We start from the raw sequence: 19,559 nt of genomic DNA, 5'->3' as shown, positions 1-19,559 counted from the left end.
CTACAGATGACTCACATTTCAAAGAATAGTCCATGATTGTTAGAAGATGATGTTATTCACCTTTTAATGCTTTCTGAGCCTCTAAATTACCAAGGATGAGAACTATACCAATTATCCTCTTTTTAACCAAGAGCAATTTGATTACAAATGCATATGAATCTGTGTGTGAATGCATTACTAAAGCTTGGAGGGAATTGTCAAGCTGGCTATTAAAAATGTTACATAAACATATGGTCTTTCTCTCCCCATGAAAATATGAAACTGAACATCTGTTTTGTTCTCCTGTAGCTTCAGCACTTGGGGCTAACTTATGAGGGTGGGCCCAGAAAATGAAATTTATTGAGATATTTTTTCCATACTCAAAAGTCTTCAATTTGTTCATTCTGATGCCTTCTAGTGCTTCTGCCATTTTTTTCTTCACCTCTTACACAGTGACAAAGCATTTTCCTTTGAGGACATTTTCATCCAGAGAAACAAACAAAAAAAAGTTGCTCAGGGAGAGATTGGGTGTATAGTGAGAGTGGGACACATGGCTCATGCTGTTTGGAGTTTTTGGTAAAAAACATGCAGTGCAGTATGGGCAGGTGCACTCATAAATCACCCTAGAGGAAATGGGCAACCCTATTGAAAGACCCTTCAAAAAATGCACTGGGGCTGAACACCGCTTCTCACAACTGGTACACTGACACAGATGGGTTCCTAGAAAACTCACCTAGCATGAGAAGCCTGTACTACAAAGGGTCCACCCTCCAGAAGATAATTCCGCATTTTGGGGGTCTCCCCTTATATAATAACTATTTAATGCATTTGTATTAAATTAATAAGTGAATCCTGCAATATTATGTTTAAATAATGAATGCAACAAAGCTAGTTTCCTGTTGTACTTAAACTCAAATAGTTTGAGATATTTCAAATACTTTCCACAGTAAAATATTAAGTGCCAAGAGGATGCTATACAAGAAAAATGGGAATATAAACTCTTAGAAAGACTTCATACCAATAAACTACTCTGTCGATCTGACATTATATCTCTGTTTTAATTTCAACACAGGAAGCTGACCCCCCTACTGTATTTTCTACAGTAATTGTAAGAATCAATATGCATGTTTATACCTTTAAATGCAAATAAAAATCATTGCTCCTATATGTAAAGTCATTGTCTCAGCCCTCTCCCTTTGGTTCTGTCCTGGAGTAATTTTGACACCATCATTGAAATTTCTTCATGTACCAATGTCCAGAGATTGACCAGGTATGAAAAAGACTAAATAGCTAGTATGTCTGTTTGGGTCACTGAAGGTCTATTCAAGAAACACAAGTCACATCTGGTATGCTTAAAACAAGAAGATATAAAACAGGGAAGTAGATACATAGGTGTGTCCTGAAAGAGACTAAAGGATGGAAAAGATGGATATCAAGGTAACCGAGAACTCACTAACTGCTGGAAGGAGGTGCCTCCCCTAATTACAAAAGAAAAAGGCGGTGGTACCAGAACCTAGGAGCTCAGAAGAGGAATGACCACATATCTGATGCTCTGAGGGGAGCTGCTCAACAGCTACCACTTGGGCTTCTCCTGCTGAGGTGACCCAAACTTCTATTCCTGAGGTGGGATCTGATTCCTCAAGAGTGCTTCTCCTTCTAGGGGGCAGGTGCTGTACTTGCTATTAACCTCTGTTGGTGGGGACAAATACAAAAGGCATCACAGATATAACTTTAGATGTGGGCCCCATTGCCCCTTCACTGAGTCTCAGCCACATGATGTCCTTGGTAATTGGGTGAGTGCTCCAGCCAGAAGAAAAATCTCTTTTCCCAAATGGCCCACAGACATATGTGGCAATTTGACTGAATCTTACCAATGTAACAGCAGAATTTTAAAGTGTAAGTGCTAAAAAAGATTGTTGTGGATGCCCTTTTATAAGGTTATAAACAGCTAAAGTAACCAAAAAAAGAAATTTTCTTAGAATAGGTATAAATGAAAAATTGCATGAAAAACAAAGTCAAGGCAAGAGGAGCATAGAATTCAGAATAAAAGGAAATTCAAGAGGGGAGAGTTAGGACAATGCAACTAAGGAAAGAGAGTGTAGTTAGATGTAAGTTATTATTAAGGAGTCAACTTTCAGGTTGCATGCTGGGTCTTGGGCACAGATCCCCACCAGCCAGGTGGTGGACCAGTACTGGTCCAGGCCTGTTAGGAAGTGGGCCACACAGCAAGACATGAGCTTGAATGTAATGTGTTTGAATCATCCCAAAACCATTTCCCCATCCCATTTCGTTGAAAAGTTGTCTTCCATGAAAACGATCCTTGGTGCCAAAAAGGTTTGGGACCACTGGTCCAAGGGCATTTATGATATTATTCATATAAGTAAATAGGAAGACAGATGATGATGATGATAATAATGATGATAGATAGATAGAAGATGAATAGATAGATAGATGATAGTTGATAAAAGGTCTCTGCATGGAGGAATAATGACAGTTTGCCTTGAAGTGAGACTGGATAGACAGAGAGAAGTAAGGGAACAGGAAAATGTGGTGAGAGCAGGAGTTTAATTAGGCAGCTGTAAAGAACTAAAGAGCTCCAAAGAGTTTACAGCAATCTAAACAATCAGTGAACATAGAGATAAAGGGTCTAGATGCCAAGGCAAGGTAAAAAGGGAAATAATAGAATGTGGGCTTTATCCACACCTGTTTTTCCCTTGTGTGAGCTGGATGGACTGGATCAGAGGCTGAATGGGACACTGGAGCCTCATGGTGAAAGGAGCCACCCACACCCAGGGTCCTCGCAGGCACTGCTACAGAGAAGGCATAAGCTTTTATTCTGCTTAATCTCTTCTACATTTTGAGATTTATCCCTTACTATAGTATTTGTTATCTTCTACTGCACGATTTATTATCCTTTTTCCAGGGTATTGAGTAGACTTCCTTCAGAGAAATTACTGAGTTATTGAGTGGTTATGAATGAGGGAGAGCTAAAGTGTCAAGGGTGATACCTGAAGTCCAGAGCTATTTTATTGATTACTCTGGAAGACCATCATTTCCCCCTTAATTTTAATATTTTCTAAAACTTGTTATTATATCGATACAATATTTCAAACATATAAAAATAGACAGATACAATAAAACTTCTTTCTTATTTTTATATTGCATGTGCATATATTTAACATATGTTTTATATCATGTAATTTATGTATTACAATTCAATTGCATAACCACTCCAAATTACTGTAAGAATACACTCTATTGTGCTCTTCAGCTAATCCAAAAAGGATACAAATATACAGCTTGATATCAATTCTACATTATTCAAGTCTCTTACTTCTCCCACCAGAATCCTCATTCTGAGTCAAAATTCTGTCCCTCTATAAAAGTCTCAGATTTGAATCACCCATAATTCTGGATGATTTTATCTATTTCCATAACTTTGCCTATATCAACTCCACTCTCAGATCCATGCTCTGTTAATGTTACTCCAAAGATTCATACTTCTCATTCTTCTCTTTATTTGGATATCTCCTTTAAAACAAGATAAGGAGGAACTAGCTTTTCTTAAATTACATTCTTGTTCATTATTTTCATTAAAAGCTCAAACTTATTTTTGTTTTAGTAGCTCAACTTCAAAACCTAGAAGATATCTCCTTGTTGTTTTAAACCCCTTCTCTGGTCATTCTAATATCTGGTTCACCTCTTGGCTTGTCTCCATTAAATGTCTTTTTTTTTTTACATCATACCTAAAATGGTAAAATTCCAAGAGAAAGAGAGAATCTTAAAGGCAGCTAGGGAGAAACAGGAAGTAACATACAAGGGACCCTGATAAGTTTAGCAGCTGACTTCTCAAGGGAAACACTACAAGCCAGAAGGGATTAGCAAGAAATATTCCAAGTAATGAAAAACAGGCCTGCCACTGAAACCACTCTACCCAGCAAGGCTCTCAATTAAAATGGAAGGTGAAATAAGGAGTTTCCCACGCAAAAGAAGACTCAGAGAAAACACTCCCTCCAAATGTGCTCTGCAAGAGAAGCTAAAGTGTATGCTTTAAGAAAAGGAAGAAAAACAGTGAGAGAGAAAGAAACAAAGGTATAAAGGGAGTAAAATGGCAATGAATAAGTACCTATCAATAAACTCAAAACCAACATCAAGGAAAAAATTAAAAAACACTCAAACTTATGGAAATTGTATAGTGTGTGATTAAACAATGAATGGATCAAGAATGAGATTAAGGAAGGAATCAAAAAGTTTCTGTAAAGAAATGAAAATGAACACACAACAACCCACAACTTTTGGGACACAGCTAAGGTGGTCCTGAGAGAAAAGTTCATAGCACTACACGCCTACCCAAAAAGGATAGAAACATTTCAAATAAACAACCTAACCCTATACCTACACTGAATGGAGGAACAACAACAATGACAATGCAAAGTGGAAGAAATGCAATAACCAAAATTGGATCAGAATTAAACAACATAGAGACTAGAAGAACCATTCTAAGGATCAATCAATACAGGAGCTGGCACTTTAAAAAGATAGACAAAATCAATAAACCTTTAAGCAGACTTATCAAGAGAAAAAGAGAGAGGACCCAAAAAACACAATCAGAAATGAAAAAGGAGAGATTACAACTGATACCACAGAAATACAAAGTGTAAAAAATTACTGTGAGGAACTAGAACTATATGCCAAGATATTTGAAGACCTAGGTGAAATGGACAAATTTCGAGAAAGATATGATCTTCCAAATCTCAATGAAGTAGAAGCAGAAAGCCTGAACAGTACTGAGCTGACAAAATTGAAGAAGTAATTAAAAAAAAAAAACTCACAACACACAAAAGCGTTGGACTGGGTGGTTTCACAGGAAAATTCTACAAAGCATTTCAGGAAGAGCTAACCCCTATTCTTCACAGATTATAAAAAAAAATTCAAGAAGACAGAAGACTCCCAAACTCTTTTTATGAAGCCAGCATTATCCCAATCCCCAAACCAGATAAAGACATAGCAAACACAAAAACTTTAGGAAAATATCACTAATGAACATAAGATGTTAAAATCCTCCACAAAAAATATTGGCAAACCACATCCAGCAATACATTAAATAGATCATACACCATGATCAAGTGGGATTCATCCCAGGGATGCAAGCATGCTACAATATTTGTAAATCAATAAACCTAATACATCATAAACAAAACAAAAAGTCACATAAACAAAAGTCAAAAATCACATGATTTGCCATAGATGTAGAAAAAGCATTTGATAAGGTACAGCACACATTTATAATTGAAACACTCAGCAAAGTGAAAATAGAGGAACATTCCTCAACATAATACAGGCCATCTATGAGAGACCTACAGCCAACATCATATACATTAATGGGCAAAAACTAAAAGCTTTCCCACTAAGATCAGGAACAAGACAAGGATGTATGCTTCCCCCACTTCTGTTCAGTATAGTATTGGAAACCCTAGCCACCACAATTGGACAAGAAAAAGAAATAACAGGCATCCAAATTGAAAGGAGGAAACAAAACTTTCATTGCACATGACATTTTAGTGTACATAAAATCCTATAGGCTCCACCAAAAAACTACTCAACCTAATAAGTGAATTCAGTAAAAAAGCAGGATACAAAGTCAATATTCAGAAATCAAAGGCATTTTTGTACACCAAAGATGTAATATCAGAAAGAGAATTCAGAAAAAGAAAGTCCCGTTTGATATAGTAACAAAAAAATACAGTACCTAGTAATAAACCTAACCAAGGAGGTCTGTAAAAGACCTGTATGCAGAAAACTAAACAATACTGAAGAAAGATATTAAGAAAGATACAAACAAATGGAAGGAAGAAAGATATTAAGAAAGATACAAACAAATGGAAGGAAGTACCATGGACTGGAAGAATTAACATCATCAAAATGTCCATACTACCCAAAGCAATTTATAGATTCAATGCAATCCCTATTAAATTACCAATGACATATTTCACAGATATAGAACAAACATTTTAGAAAATTATATGGAACCATTAACAACCCCAAGTAGCTGCAGCAATTTTGAGAAAGAAGAACAAAGTAGGAGGGATCATGATGCCTGATATTAAACTGTATTGCAAGGCCGCTGTAATCACAGCCTGCACTAGCATAAGAACAGACACATATAACAATGGAACAGAACAGAGAGCCCAGAAATAAACCCAAGCCTCTATGGTCAATTAATATTCAAGAAAGGGGGCAGAGGCATAAAATGGAGTGAAAACAGCCTCTTCAATAAGTGGTCTTGGGAGATCCGAACAGCTATATGCAAAGCAAAATAAAACTGTATTACCAACTTACACCATATACAAAAAAATTCAAGGTGGATGAAACCTCAAATAGCAGTTGTAACACCATAGAAGTCCTGGAGGAAAACATGGGCACTTAAATCTCAGATATTCCATGAAGCAATATTTTCACTGATATTTCTCCTAGAGTAGGGGAAATAAAGAGGAAAATAAACATCTGGGATCTCATTCAAAATAAAAAGCTTCTGAAGGGCTAAAGAAAATAGCATTAAAATTAAAGAGAGAACCAATCATAGGGGAAAACATATTTGCCAATGATACCTCATACAAGGGCATGCTCTCCAAAACATATTAAGAACTCATGAGACTCAACTCCAAGAAGACAAACAACCTAATTTAAAAAAATGGGCAAATGACTTGAAGAGATACTTCTCCAAGGAGGACATACAGAGGACCCAGAGACGTATGAAAAGATGCTGATGGCTCAGCATCACTAGCCATCAGATAGATGCAAATTAGAAACACAATAAGATACTACTTCATACCAGTGAGAATGGCCAACATAAACAAATCAACAAATAGCAAGTGCTGGAGAGGATATGCAGATAAGGGAACCCTAGTGCACTGTTGGTGGGAATGCAGACTAGTGCTGCCACTGTGAAAAACAGTATGGGATTTTCTCAGAAAGCTAAAAATGGAACTGCCTCTTGACAATTCTAATGCTGGCATTATACCTTAAGAACACTGAACCACTAATCCAAAAGAACCTATGCACCTCAATGTTCATAGTAGCACAATTTACAATAGCCAATTGCAGGAAGTAACCTAAGTGTCCCTCTTTAAGTGAGTGGATCAAAAAACTATAGTACATTTACATGATGGAATACTATGCAGCAGAAAGAAAGGAGGAGCTCCTACCATTTGTAACAGCATGGATGAAACTGGAGAGCATTATGCTAAGTAAAATAAGCCAGGCAGTAAAACACAAATACTCGCCTTTAAGTGGAACCTAATCAACAAAACAAACAAGGAAGCAAATTATGACCAGAGACATTGAAATAAGAACAAACTGACAGACCAGAGGGCAAAAGGGAGAAGATAGTGGCAGGGAAAGTGTGAAGGGTTTATAGGAACATGTATAAAGGACACACGGACAAAAACAAGGCAAGGTGGAAACAGAAGAGGGAGGTGGGGATGCCTGGGGTGGTGAGGAGGAGTGGAGAAAAAGGCAAAAAACTATTGGAACAACAATAGAATTCAGATGTATTTAATAAAATAAAAACTGGAAACTAAAATACATATAGGTATGTTACATTGAAACATAGAGACATTGAAATTAAGAACAATCCAACAGTAACCAGAGGGGAGTGGGGGGGATAAAGTAGTAGTGAGGGGAAGGGGTTTCAGGAACACCTATAAAAGACACATGGACAGCACAAAGAAGGGGTGGGATCAGGGGTTGGTGATAGAGATGGCTGCAGCAGGAGGAATGGTGGGGGGCGCTCTCTGTACTGGAACAACAATGAAAGAACAAGAAAAAAATAATAAAATAAAATTATTTTGATTGAGAATGATGTTTTTATTGCAATTTCTTTATACGTCTAGTATTTTTATTGATTCCTAGACATGGTGAATATTATCTTATGCATTTTGTTTCATTTTAAAAAAATGTTGGGGTTTTGTTGGTATACTTGTTTGTTTCAGCAGACACAAAACTTGGATTAAATAAAACTAAAGACTCTTTTTGCGGGGCGGTCACTCAAATCTCAATTTCATTCTTCATCCTTAGCTGGAACCCATTTCATGCACAAGTGATTCAGGGGTTATTAGAGTGAAAACATTTGGGCTGGAAGGATTTAAGAAACTGGCACAGGTTCACACAGCTAGAATTCAATCCCAGTTACCATACTCTAGTCTTTAAGTAACTTACAATCTTTTGTCACCATGCTATACCTCTCCAGATATAGGACTGAAAGAAAAAAGATAAAGGGACCTTTGGAGAGGCTGGTACTCTGGTTGAACTGTGGAAGCATGATTGAATTTAAGCTCTTTTTATGTTTTACTTCTCCAGATTCTAAGCAAAGAGGAAGTGGTATAGAAAGGACTTGGCACAGATCATTTTTCTCATTCCAGCACCTACATTACTCTCTTCCCAACTTCTGTTCACTCAGCTGTTCCATTTGCCACTCCACTTTAGTGAGTGAATTCTGAGTATCAAACACCAATGTTCCAAGTCACGTTGTATGTTCTTCTTATATGACCAGTTCACTCTTTTCCTTTTGCTTGCGGTAGAAAAGAGATTAAACTAGACTTCTAGCATGGAAGTATGTGGTTATTGTATTGAATAAAATGCATTAATATATTTAAACCCTTAGATTATTGATTTAAGGGTATATCATGCAAGTACTTCTAGAACACACAAGGAAGTGGCTACTGTCCCAAGAAGACCTAAGAATGACCCATAGTCCCAAGTTGGTGGGTCCCACATTCTGTGCTTCTTTAATTCTCTGTGTCCTTGGTTACATAAACTTGGAGCAGAGGGGCAATTATGTGATCATTTCTCCAGGATTAAAAAAGTGACTTCATTTGCTGGGTGTCTTTTAGCTTTCACCTGCCCCATAGATCTGTCCATGAAACACCTGCAAGGACAACATTCAGCTTGCTGACACCTGCCATGATGAGGAATACCCTGATCCTACTCCTGACCTCCTCAGACTAAAAGTCTACATATTGTACAAGTGGGGCTACACCAACAAAGCTTCAACCTGAACTAGGATCGTTGTGTCAAGAAGAAGACAAGATGGTAAGGTATTCTCTGAGCCAACAGTGGCTCACCCCATCTGGCCCCTTTTTATGTGCTTCAGGCCTCTATCTGTGCCTCCCTGAAAAGTCCCTGAAAGATATCACAAGGCTAAATGAATCGACCAAAACAATTTAGCTGCTTTTCTGGTGAATGAACTGCTAGCATCCCACTGGGACCACAGAAGTGTCATAGGTCCCTAACTCATTAACCTCTCTTGGACCAGCTCACAGCAGGGACGCCACACTGTGCTCTCAGTCCCCTTGGGTTTTGGGTACTTCACAGAATTAATTATCTCTGATTTAACACATCTCGAGAATAGCCCAACCTACAGCTAAGAATAGCAGAATTTTCATTCCCAGGACATTGATGAAATTACAAGAATGCCTTTCTCATGAGTTGTATGAGCAAGTAAAAGAGGCAGACACTAGCAGCATATTCTGACATACAAGGAAAAGGGATGCTACCTGGTTGTTATTAGCTCTGTTTGGTGTTCTGTGAATGTAGCTTCCCAGACCGACATATACTGGCATGATCACAATCTTAACACACAGTTCTTGTCCTTTTTTCTCAGAATGAACAAAAATAAAAAGCTGTCTAATACCATGCAGCAAAAGGTGAAAATTGAACAGGTGCAGTGTTGGCAAGAGTCATTATTCAACACATTCAGAGCATATTTTTTTGGGGGGGCCTCTAAACAGAGTTCCCGTCACCTTTTTCTAGCCATCCCCTGCTGGAGAGATGTGGATGAAGTAGACAGAAACACCCTCAGCAACTGGAAAAAAACAACCAGGTAAGCACTAGGATACATGATACATGACCCATTATGCTTCTTTTTTCTCCCTCTTTTTCGTTTGCCCTTTCCACCCTACCTTATAGCCAACTGGGAGCCTATCTTTCACAAATAGTCCTATTCCAACAATGATGATACTGTCCTGCTTGGGTGACCAAAAGAGGCAGAGGCCCATGTCCATTAAATCTTACAGACAATGAGAGACACATGCTATCAGGAGAACAGAGCACAAGAATCAACAGTGACTTCTCAAATAATTCCACAATGATTCATTTCAACCTCCAGCCTTTGCAGGAGACACACATGCACTCACACAGATGCACAAAACGTGAACAGCACACTCATGGCCTCATACTGCATTTAGAGATTAAAAGGATGTGACTGCAACCAAACTAATTTCTCTGCTGTTTATGGAATCTCCAGGAGAGAGAGGCTGCTTTATTCTGCATTGTCTTTTATTTTGTACAGTTTAGATTTATTTTTCAATAAGTAGTATATGCACATGGCTTAAACGTCTCACTATATTGTACACCTGAAACTAATATAAACAGTATAAGATGATATATATCAACCTACTTTAAAAAAACAATGTGAGAAAAAATGTATTAAAAACTACACATGAAAATATTCCTCCCTCTCTTGAGTCTCATCTACCCAGTTGCCATACATCTAACAAGTAATCACTGTTACTGGCCTCCTGTTTACTCTCAAAACTTTTTCTTGTTTACGCTATTACAGTTGTCCCCACTTTTCCCCCAGTTGACCACCTCCACTTAGTTTCTTGCCCCCCCACCTTAGGCCATCACTACACCATTGTCCATGTTCATGGGTCCTGTATATATGTTCTTTGACTAATTTTTTAAAATTTTATTTAGTTATTTTTCAAGTACTGTTTTTTTGTCTATTTCTCCCATTCCAGCCTCCCCCGCCCCTTGCTTTCCATCTCACTCCCATTTCCACCCCCCTTAGTTCTCATCCCTTTGTCCTTCCTATTTGTTCCTCCAAATCCCTCCTCCTTTTCCCCCTTTTTCCCTTCCCTCTCCCCTCTGGTCACTGTCCCCTTGTTCTCTATTTCAGTGTCTTTGGTTTTTTTTTTCCTGCTTGCTTGTTTGTTTTGTTGTTTAGCTTCCTGTTAAAGGTGAGATGATATGGTATTTGTCTTTCAGCACCTGGCCTATTTCCCTCAGCATAATGCTTTCCAGTTCCATCCATGTTGTTGCAAAAGGTAGTAGCTCCTTCTTTCTCTCTGCTGCATAGAATTCCATTGTGTATATGTACCACAATTTTTTTAAATTAATTTTATTTAGTTATTTTTCAAGTACAGTTTTTTGTCTATTTCTCCCATCTCTCCTGCCCCTTGCTCCCCACCTCCCACCCATTACCACACCCCTTAGTTCTTGTCCCTGTGATCTTCCTATTTGTTCCTCCAAATCCCTCTCCTTTTTTCCCCTTAACTTCCCTTCCTTCTCCTCTCTGGTCACTGTCCCCTTGTTCTCTATTTCAGTGTCTTTGTTTTGTTTTGTTTTTTCCTGCTTGCTTGTTTGTTTTGTTGTTTAGCTTCCTGTTAAAGGTGAGATCATATGGTATTTGTCTTTCAGCACCTGGCCTATTTCACTCAGCATAATGCTTTCCAGTTCCATCCATGTTGTTGCAAAAGGTAGTAGCTCCTTCTTTCTCTCTGCTGCATAGAATTCCATTGTGTATATGTACCACAATTTTGTGATCTATTCATTTACTGATGGGCACCTAGGTTGCTTCCAACTCTTGGCTATTGTAAATTGTGCTGCTATGAACATTGTGGTACATAGGTTCTTTGATATTGATGTTTTAGGATTCTTAGGATATAATCCTAGCAGTGAAATTGCTGGGTCAAAAGGCAGGTCGATTTTTATTTTTCTGAGAAAATTCCATACTGTTTTCCATAATGGTTGTACCAGTCTGCAATCCCACCAACAGTGAACTAAGGACCCCTTTTCCCCACACCCTCTCCAACATTTGTTGTTTGTTGCTTTGTTTATGATAGCCATCCTGACTGGTGTAAAGTGATATCTCATTGTGGTTTTAATTTGCATCTCTCTGATAGCTAACGATATTGAGCATCTCTTCATGTGACTCTGGATGTTCTGTATGTCCTCCTTGGAGAAGTGTCTGTTCAAGTCCTTTTCCCATTTTTTAACTGGGCTGGGTCTTTGACTAATTTTTAACAAACATACTAATCAAGAAAATGTATATTAGTTTGGGAGGTGGGATTAAAAAATTTATGTTTGGAATAAGCATGGGTATAGTAATGGGAACAGGAACAAATATTCCCAAATATGGGAATTTTTTGATCACTCAGTTCCCCACCAATACCTTCTTCCTTCTGTTTTTACACTGGTTGCTTCCACTCCTTTGGTCTGGATGTTTCTTTCCTCATCAGTGGGAAACACAGGTCCTCTAAATTGCACTTCCATTTTCAAACTGAACCTGAGTCTAGGAAACATCCAAGTGAATTTCACCAAAAATTATTATTGACCACAGAAATTTATGTGTTAAAACAGCACACAGCTAATATAAATCATAAGAACAAATTTGTTTTGAGTGGTACAAGTTATAGTTTATGATAAACCTGCAACATGCCCCCTGCCCCCATAGGAAAAGGAAGGACACTGCATTGAATGAGTTTGATGTTTTGATAAAGTACTTTGTATTCATAATGTGAAATATGTCCTAAAAGTTGGGACTACACTGTAGAAACAAGGATAGAAAGGAGGACGTGAGGTTTCTGGTCTGTGATTCAGGGAGCTAAGATGAAAGATGGTAGGGGAATGAGGGCTGAGGTTTCTGTGTCTGTTGAGCCAGAAGTGGTCAAGAGACAAGGTTGAGGAGAGTGGAGATCCTGAAACCTTTTGATCTGCCTTAGGCCATAGACTTTCTTTCCTGAGTGAGGGAGAGGTGAGCATCAGCTTTGGGCAGTAGAAAAGGCAACAGCTACTGAGGCTAGGAAACTATAGAAGTGATTGTATTCATAAGGGCCGTTGGGAGAGGTCAACCAATGCAGCCATGTACTGAACCCCACTAATCCATCCACTACACCTAGAGCTCGCTCTATGGGATATGGAGAATACAACATCTAATGAACACAGGCCCTGAATAGTGTGGAGACCCTTGGGAGAACATGGGGAAGACACTATGTATTATGACCATATCTGGGCCAGTTGCACAGAAGTGGATATCTTGGGGATTTCAGCTGCTAGCAGACAAGATATGGTGATTTGCGGAGACCATGTAGAGGGTGGAGAGTGTGGGTCTTGGAACTAAATGACTGAGACTTGATCCAATTCTTCCCATGCTGGATGTGATCATCCATTTTTCTATTGTGAGTAATGTTTTTTACTTATAATTATTAAATAATTAATAAATTAGCATTTACTTAAAATTATTAATTTCTCCTTTAAGAATATTAATTCTTTCTATAATGTATGTTAAAATCAACTTTTCACTTTTTGTAAAATTTTATTTATTTATATTTGGAGGGGAAGGGAAGGAGAGAGAAATATCAATGTATGGTTGCCTCTCCTGTGTTCCCTCCTGGGAACTGGCCTGCAACCCAGGCATGTGCCCTGACTGGGAATCGAACCATGATCCTTTGGTTTGCAGGCTCCCACTCAATCCACTGAGCTATGCCAGCCAGGACATCTTTTCACTTTTTTGCTTGCTTTGTGTTTACTTTGTGTGTGACTTTTCCCATTAAGAGGAGAAAATTTTAATACAGTTTGGTGAAACCAATTTTATTTTTCATTATTGTTCCTTCCATTTTTTTAAAATTAGAGAGGCCACCCTTGTCTTGTTATTAAACAATTATTGTGCTTTATCTTCTTCTGCTTGCTTTGCAGTTATATCTGTAGATCTAATACTTTAGTTACCTGAAATTCATTCAGCAAACACTGTGAGGAATGAATCTAATTTAATTTTCCACAGACAGTGAACTAGCTTTTCCTAGAATGATTTCTTCAATCTTTCTCCCCCTTCCTACCATTTGGCAATGCTGCCTTCAACAGAACAAAACCTGATGTGTATTGTGCTCTGTTTCTGGGCTTCCTATTTTTGCCTTTGGTGAAGAACATTTAAATTATATTTTATTGATTATGCTATTACAGTTTTCTCAATTTCTTCCCATTTATCCCCATTCCACCCTGTGTACCCCAACCCTCCAGCATCTTATCCTTAGTTCATGTTCATGGGTTGTAAATATAAGTTGAGTCTTCTGTTTCCTATACCATTTTTGACCTCTCCCTGTCTATTTAATGCCTACCAATTATGCTTCTTCTTCCCTGTACATTTCCGCCCTCCATTCTTGCCCTCCTCCTCCCCACTAAAAACCCTCCATGTGATGTCCATTCCTCTGATTCTGTTCCTGTTCCAGTTGTTTACTTAGTTTTTGTTTTCATTGTTTTTCTTTCTCTTATTTTTTCAGGTTTATTTGGTGATAGTTGTGAGTTTGTTGTGATTTTACTGTTCATATTTTTAATTTTCCTTTTTTTAGATAAATTCCTTTAACATTTCATATAATAATGGCTTGGTGATGATGAACTTTTCTAACTTGACCTTATCTGGGAAGCACTTTATCTGCCCTTGCATCCTAAATGAAAACTTTGCTGGATAGAGTATTTTTGGATGTAGGTCCCTGCCTTTGATGACTTGGAATCCTTCTTTCCAGCCCCTTCCTGCCTATAAGGTTTATTTTGAGAAATCAGCTAATAGCCTTATGGGCACTCCTTTGTAGGTAACTCCTTCCTTTCCTCTTGCTGCTTTTAAGATTGTCTCTTGTCTTTATTCTTGGGTAACTTAATGATGATGTGCCTTGGTGTGTTCCTCTTTGGGTCCAATTTCTTTGGGACTCTCTCGTCTTCCTGGACTTCCTGAAAGTCTTTTTCCTTTGCCAGACTGGGGAAGTTTTCCTTCATTATTTGTTCAAATAAGTTTTCAGTTTCTTTCTGTTGTTCTGCACCTTCTGGCACACCTCTAATTTGGGTATTCCATGCAGTTTGATTTTCTGGCAATTCTGGTTGTTTCTTGATTTTAGATTGGTTGTTTTTCTCTTTTTGGCTGTTCATGGAAGTGAAGGGTTTGTACCTATGTCTCCATCATGGCCTGAACTCCTTCTGGTGAAGATTTTAATGAGAGGAGAGCAGCAAGCAACATGCCCTGGGATACTTACAGACAAAATGAAGACAGTTTGGTGAGAGATATTCATGGTCAGTGAGTGGATAGGACACAAGATGCCATTGTCACCTGAGGAGTAGCTATTTCAGTGAGTGCTAGTAGGGTTGACAGATTCATAGGACATATTTTACTTTGGAAGAAAACAATTAGCAAAGGGTGGGGGACTAAACCTGTGGGTCAATTCCTCACCTGAAACACTGTTGCAGTCCCAGAATTTCACTGAGAAAGAATATATTTGCTTTGTTGGACATCTTTATGTCTCTGTAATGGTGTTTCCTACATATTCTTTTGGCCAAGACTCCATTAAATCAAAGCTACATATGACTTACTAATAAAAACATTCAGACTGTTTCCTATGCCTGATGTTACCGCTATCCAACTTTACTTTCTCTTTTTTCTATTCTATGGGGTTTATTTATTCACATGCTAGACAGTCACTCAGTATCTATGTCATACCATGCTCATGGCTAATGCTACATTTTAAAGATGAGTAAGAAAGGCACTTCTCTGCTTACTCCAGTGAAAGTGTGAAGGACACAGGCAAATAACTCAATGGACACAATTCAGAGAAAAATCTTCTGTGATGGGAAAGGCACAGGGACATGAGGGCATGAACCTGAGTTTGTCAAAAGAAGATAAGTCAGAGAAGGCTTTCTGGAAGAAGTAGCATCTAAGCCGACACCTCAAGTTTGGCTAGACAGATAAATGAGAGAGCGAAGAATATTTAGGCCCAAGGAATAAGTTGGGCAGAATCTTAGGGTGGATTAATATTACAAGGTCCACATGAATACTACAAGAGTTATGCCAACAAACACCTCCAGCCTAGCCCTGAAATGTGTGCATTAGGTTAATGCTTATATAACATTAAAAAACAAACAAACAAACAAATACTCTCCCGTTAAAGACAAATCTTTGTTTTCCCACAGAACCAAACACAGACACTTGCTAATATTCCATTAAACTACACAAAACTGCCATTTTTATAGTCCCCAAGCAGTTAAATGTTGGATATTTCATATGATTCCACCTCATACAAGAAGATCAACATTGGCATGTTGAATAAGTCTCAGAATCCACAATCCAGGGCTTATCAACCTCATTCAATTATTCCTCCTTTCTGCTTACAGATAAATGGCATGGGAAAACCTGACCAGCGTCTCTGAATTTTTCCTGCTGGGGCTTTCAGAACAGCCAGAGCAACAGGAGGTCCTCTTTGGGCTCTTTCTGTCCATGTACCTGATCACAGTGGCAGGAAACCTCCTCATCATCCTGGCCATCGTCACTGACACTCAACTCCACACACCTATGTACTTCTTTCTGGCCAACCTCTCTCTCACTGACACTGGTCTTGTGTCCAGCATAGTCCCCAAGATGCTGGCAAATATATGGATCCAGAATCAGCTCATCTCATATGCAGAGTGTCTATCACAGCTATATTTTTTTATACTGTTTGGATTACTAGAGGCATTCCTCTTAGCAGTCATGGCCTATGACCGCTATGTAGCCATATGCCTCCCACTCCACTACACCATGGTCATGAGCCCTGGGCTCTGTGCCCTCCTAGTGTCTGCATCCTGGATCATGAGTGGCCTCTCTTCCCTCATACACACACTGTTGATGAACAGCCTGTCCTTCTGTGGAGAGCACAAGATCCCACACTTTTTTTGTGACATTAACCCTCTTCTGAGACTGTCCTGCACAGATCCCCTCATCAATGAGCTGGTGATCTTCAGCATTGGAGGTCTCACGGTCCTGGTGTGTGTGCTTTGCCTTATTATCTCTTATGCATACGTTTTCTCAACAATCTGGAAGATCCCCTCTACTCGGGGGAAGCAGAAAGCCCTTTCTACCTGCAGCTCTCATCTCTCTGTGGTCTCTCTATACTTTGGGACTTCCTCTTCTGTTTATCTCAGTCCCCCCTCAACCCACTCATCACCAAATGGTGCCGTTGCATCAATGATGTATGCAGCAGTAACACCAATGCTGAACCCCTTTATCTACAGCTTGAGGAACAGAGACATCAAATCTTCCCTGAGAAAGCTAATTTGGGTGAGGAAAATTTATTCCCCTCAGTGGTAGTGACTTCACATCCTGTATGGGGGTGTCCCATCAGTTGTACTCACAAGTAAGCAATGAAGAGCAAGAGAGGGAGAGGAAGTAGAAATCTACTTCTAGGACCTGTGACCTGAACTTAATTTTCATTCCTAACCCATAAGAGTGCATCAGAACAAACTCATTTTCACATCAATATTTTTAGCTAAAGTTCTTAAAACCATGCTGTTTTAAACTCATTGCCATACTGGTATATAATGTGATAAAAGATGTGCTTGAAACCTTTGAAAGAAAAGAAAACAACTCATGACCACCAGGGATATCTGATTGTGCTGTTGTATGTGGCTGAGAATCAACTCCAGGGAAAGACAGCTTTTTTTTCCCCTCATCATTGTGACCTGCATACCTTGGGTGCCCTTACCAACTGTGCCTTTCACACTGGGACTCCCTGTGTATGCAACCCCCATGCTGAAGGAGCATAAGCTAAGACTGGGAAGAATTTGATGGAGTATATAGATTGACCTGCTGCCATATTTTACCAATCACTCTAGAATCTCATCACTGTTAACATCTTCAATGTCATGTGAAAATCTTCATTTTTACTTTTGGGAAAACCTTTCCAAGTTAATTTTACCTTAGCTGCCCCAATGATTACCACTTGGCATAATGCCTGGTCCTCTTAATGTGTTCTATATACCACTGGCATGATTGTAATCATACAGCTAGGGGCCAGGAAAGAATGGTTTTATGGATACTTCTCAATTGCTTACTAGAGTCATTGACACCCCCTACTAGAAGTTCTCAGTCACCAGTCTCTCCCCACTCCACCTTTCTGCACACCACAATCATACTGATCTCCAAAGAATATTGTTGCTTATAGTATTATGACTCCCATCCTATTAGAACGCTCTAGTAGCTCTCTGCTACTGGCAGAATAAAGTTCAAACTATTTTTCCTATTGTTCAGGTCCACCATCACCAGTTCACAACTTAAATGTCCACAGTGAGCCCTCTCTGTTCTATATTCCTCCCAAGATCAACCCAGGCCAATATTTTCATAATACATTGATTATTATTGACGGTTACCAAAAAACAACATCAGCAAAAGTTGTTAGAAAAATGAGTCAGTAAAAGTTGGGGGAAATATGTAAACAATAAGATATACCACAACCAATTAGATTCTGTAAGAAAATAAAAGGCTATTAACTTCATTCTCGTCCATTCCCCTTTAAGAATCTGGTTGCCCACTACAGTGACAGGTTGTGATTACTGCAGATAATATCTCACCAGGGAAGGTCAGTTGTGGATAACCAGCTCACCTGCTCCCTACTTACCTTAAGGTAAGCTCACACACTCCTTCTGACAATAACAAGTAGTGTAGCAAAGCGGTAGACATCATTGGCTCTAGAGTTAGGCTAAAGCAAGTTCAAATCTTGGCTTTGCCACTTGTAACCTGCATGATCCTGGGAAATTACTTAACCTTTCAAAGCAAGTATAACCCACCTTATTGTGTCTTCAGGATGTTGAGTTTGAATAAAATATGTAGAACATTGTTGTGATGATTTAAATATGCATGTAAGCAAGCAAATGGTTTATTCATAATATGTAGTATATCCAATAAATGTTAGCTTTTGTACTGGTATTACCTGTTAAAATTAAAGGTGAGCAGCAGCAGATAATGTTCATTCACACTCAAAACTGCTAATAAGGAATTGCCTATTTTGCATTCTAAAACCAGAAGGAATCCTGTGCTTAAATCATTCTTTTGGAGAACATGGTGGGGTTTAGTGTAGGATCATTCACTTAGCAGGATCCATGTGCTGGGAAGATTTCAGTCTACCTCTGAAACCATGCTTACTGCATACTTAAATTTAAAGTAAAAATTATCCACTTCACTTTAAAATGCACAGGTTTGCACCATTCCATATGCATCTTCCACTATTTAAGTTAATATTCACCAATCATTTTAGTTTCACTTTTTAACTTAAACAGTATTTATATTTTATATATGAATGTCCCTGTAATGATGCAGTTTGCACATTTGTCAGAATTATACTTTCTGAGATGTGCCAACACACCCTTACTTCGTAGTTTTGTCAGAGACTACTGACTGACTATACTGCCTAAGGATTGATTCAAATTTTTGAATGTGATAAATCACAATTCCAGCAACCATGACTTTTTATGTGATTTGTTCTCCTAGCCTACATTCTTAAAAATAAATACATCACATGTACTGATGGAGAGTTTAAAGCTCATGTTCTATTCTGCCAAGTTGTTATCAAAACATAACTGTCTCCCCAAAGTTGCATCACTACGGTTTCATTTTGTTATTCACTTTACTAGCAGTAAACTTACTGGCATTTTACTATATCTGCTTCATAAATATATAATAACACAAAGTACTTATTGGTAAGAGTGATAATTTTGCCATTAGCATTGAA

General features: G+C 38.5%; 1 pseudogene; it reads left to right on the top strand.

Moving 5' to 3' along the window:
* Positions 1-16,081: 16,081 nt before the first annotated feature.
* Positions 16,082-17,143, top strand: LOC119055646 (olfactory receptor 1G1-like; annotated as a pseudogene).
* Positions 17,144-19,559: the final 2,416 nt, after the last annotated feature.

Source organism: Artibeus jamaicensis, unplaced genomic scaffold (genome assembly GCF_021234435.1).
Source record: "Artibeus jamaicensis isolate MK-2021 breed Jamaican fruit bat unplaced genomic scaffold, CSHL_Jam_final contig_774, whole genome shotgun sequence".
Taxonomy (NCBI): Eukaryota; Metazoa; Chordata; class Mammalia; order Chiroptera; family Phyllostomidae; genus Artibeus; species Artibeus jamaicensis.
This window is presented reverse-complemented; position numbering and strand designations above follow the sequence as displayed.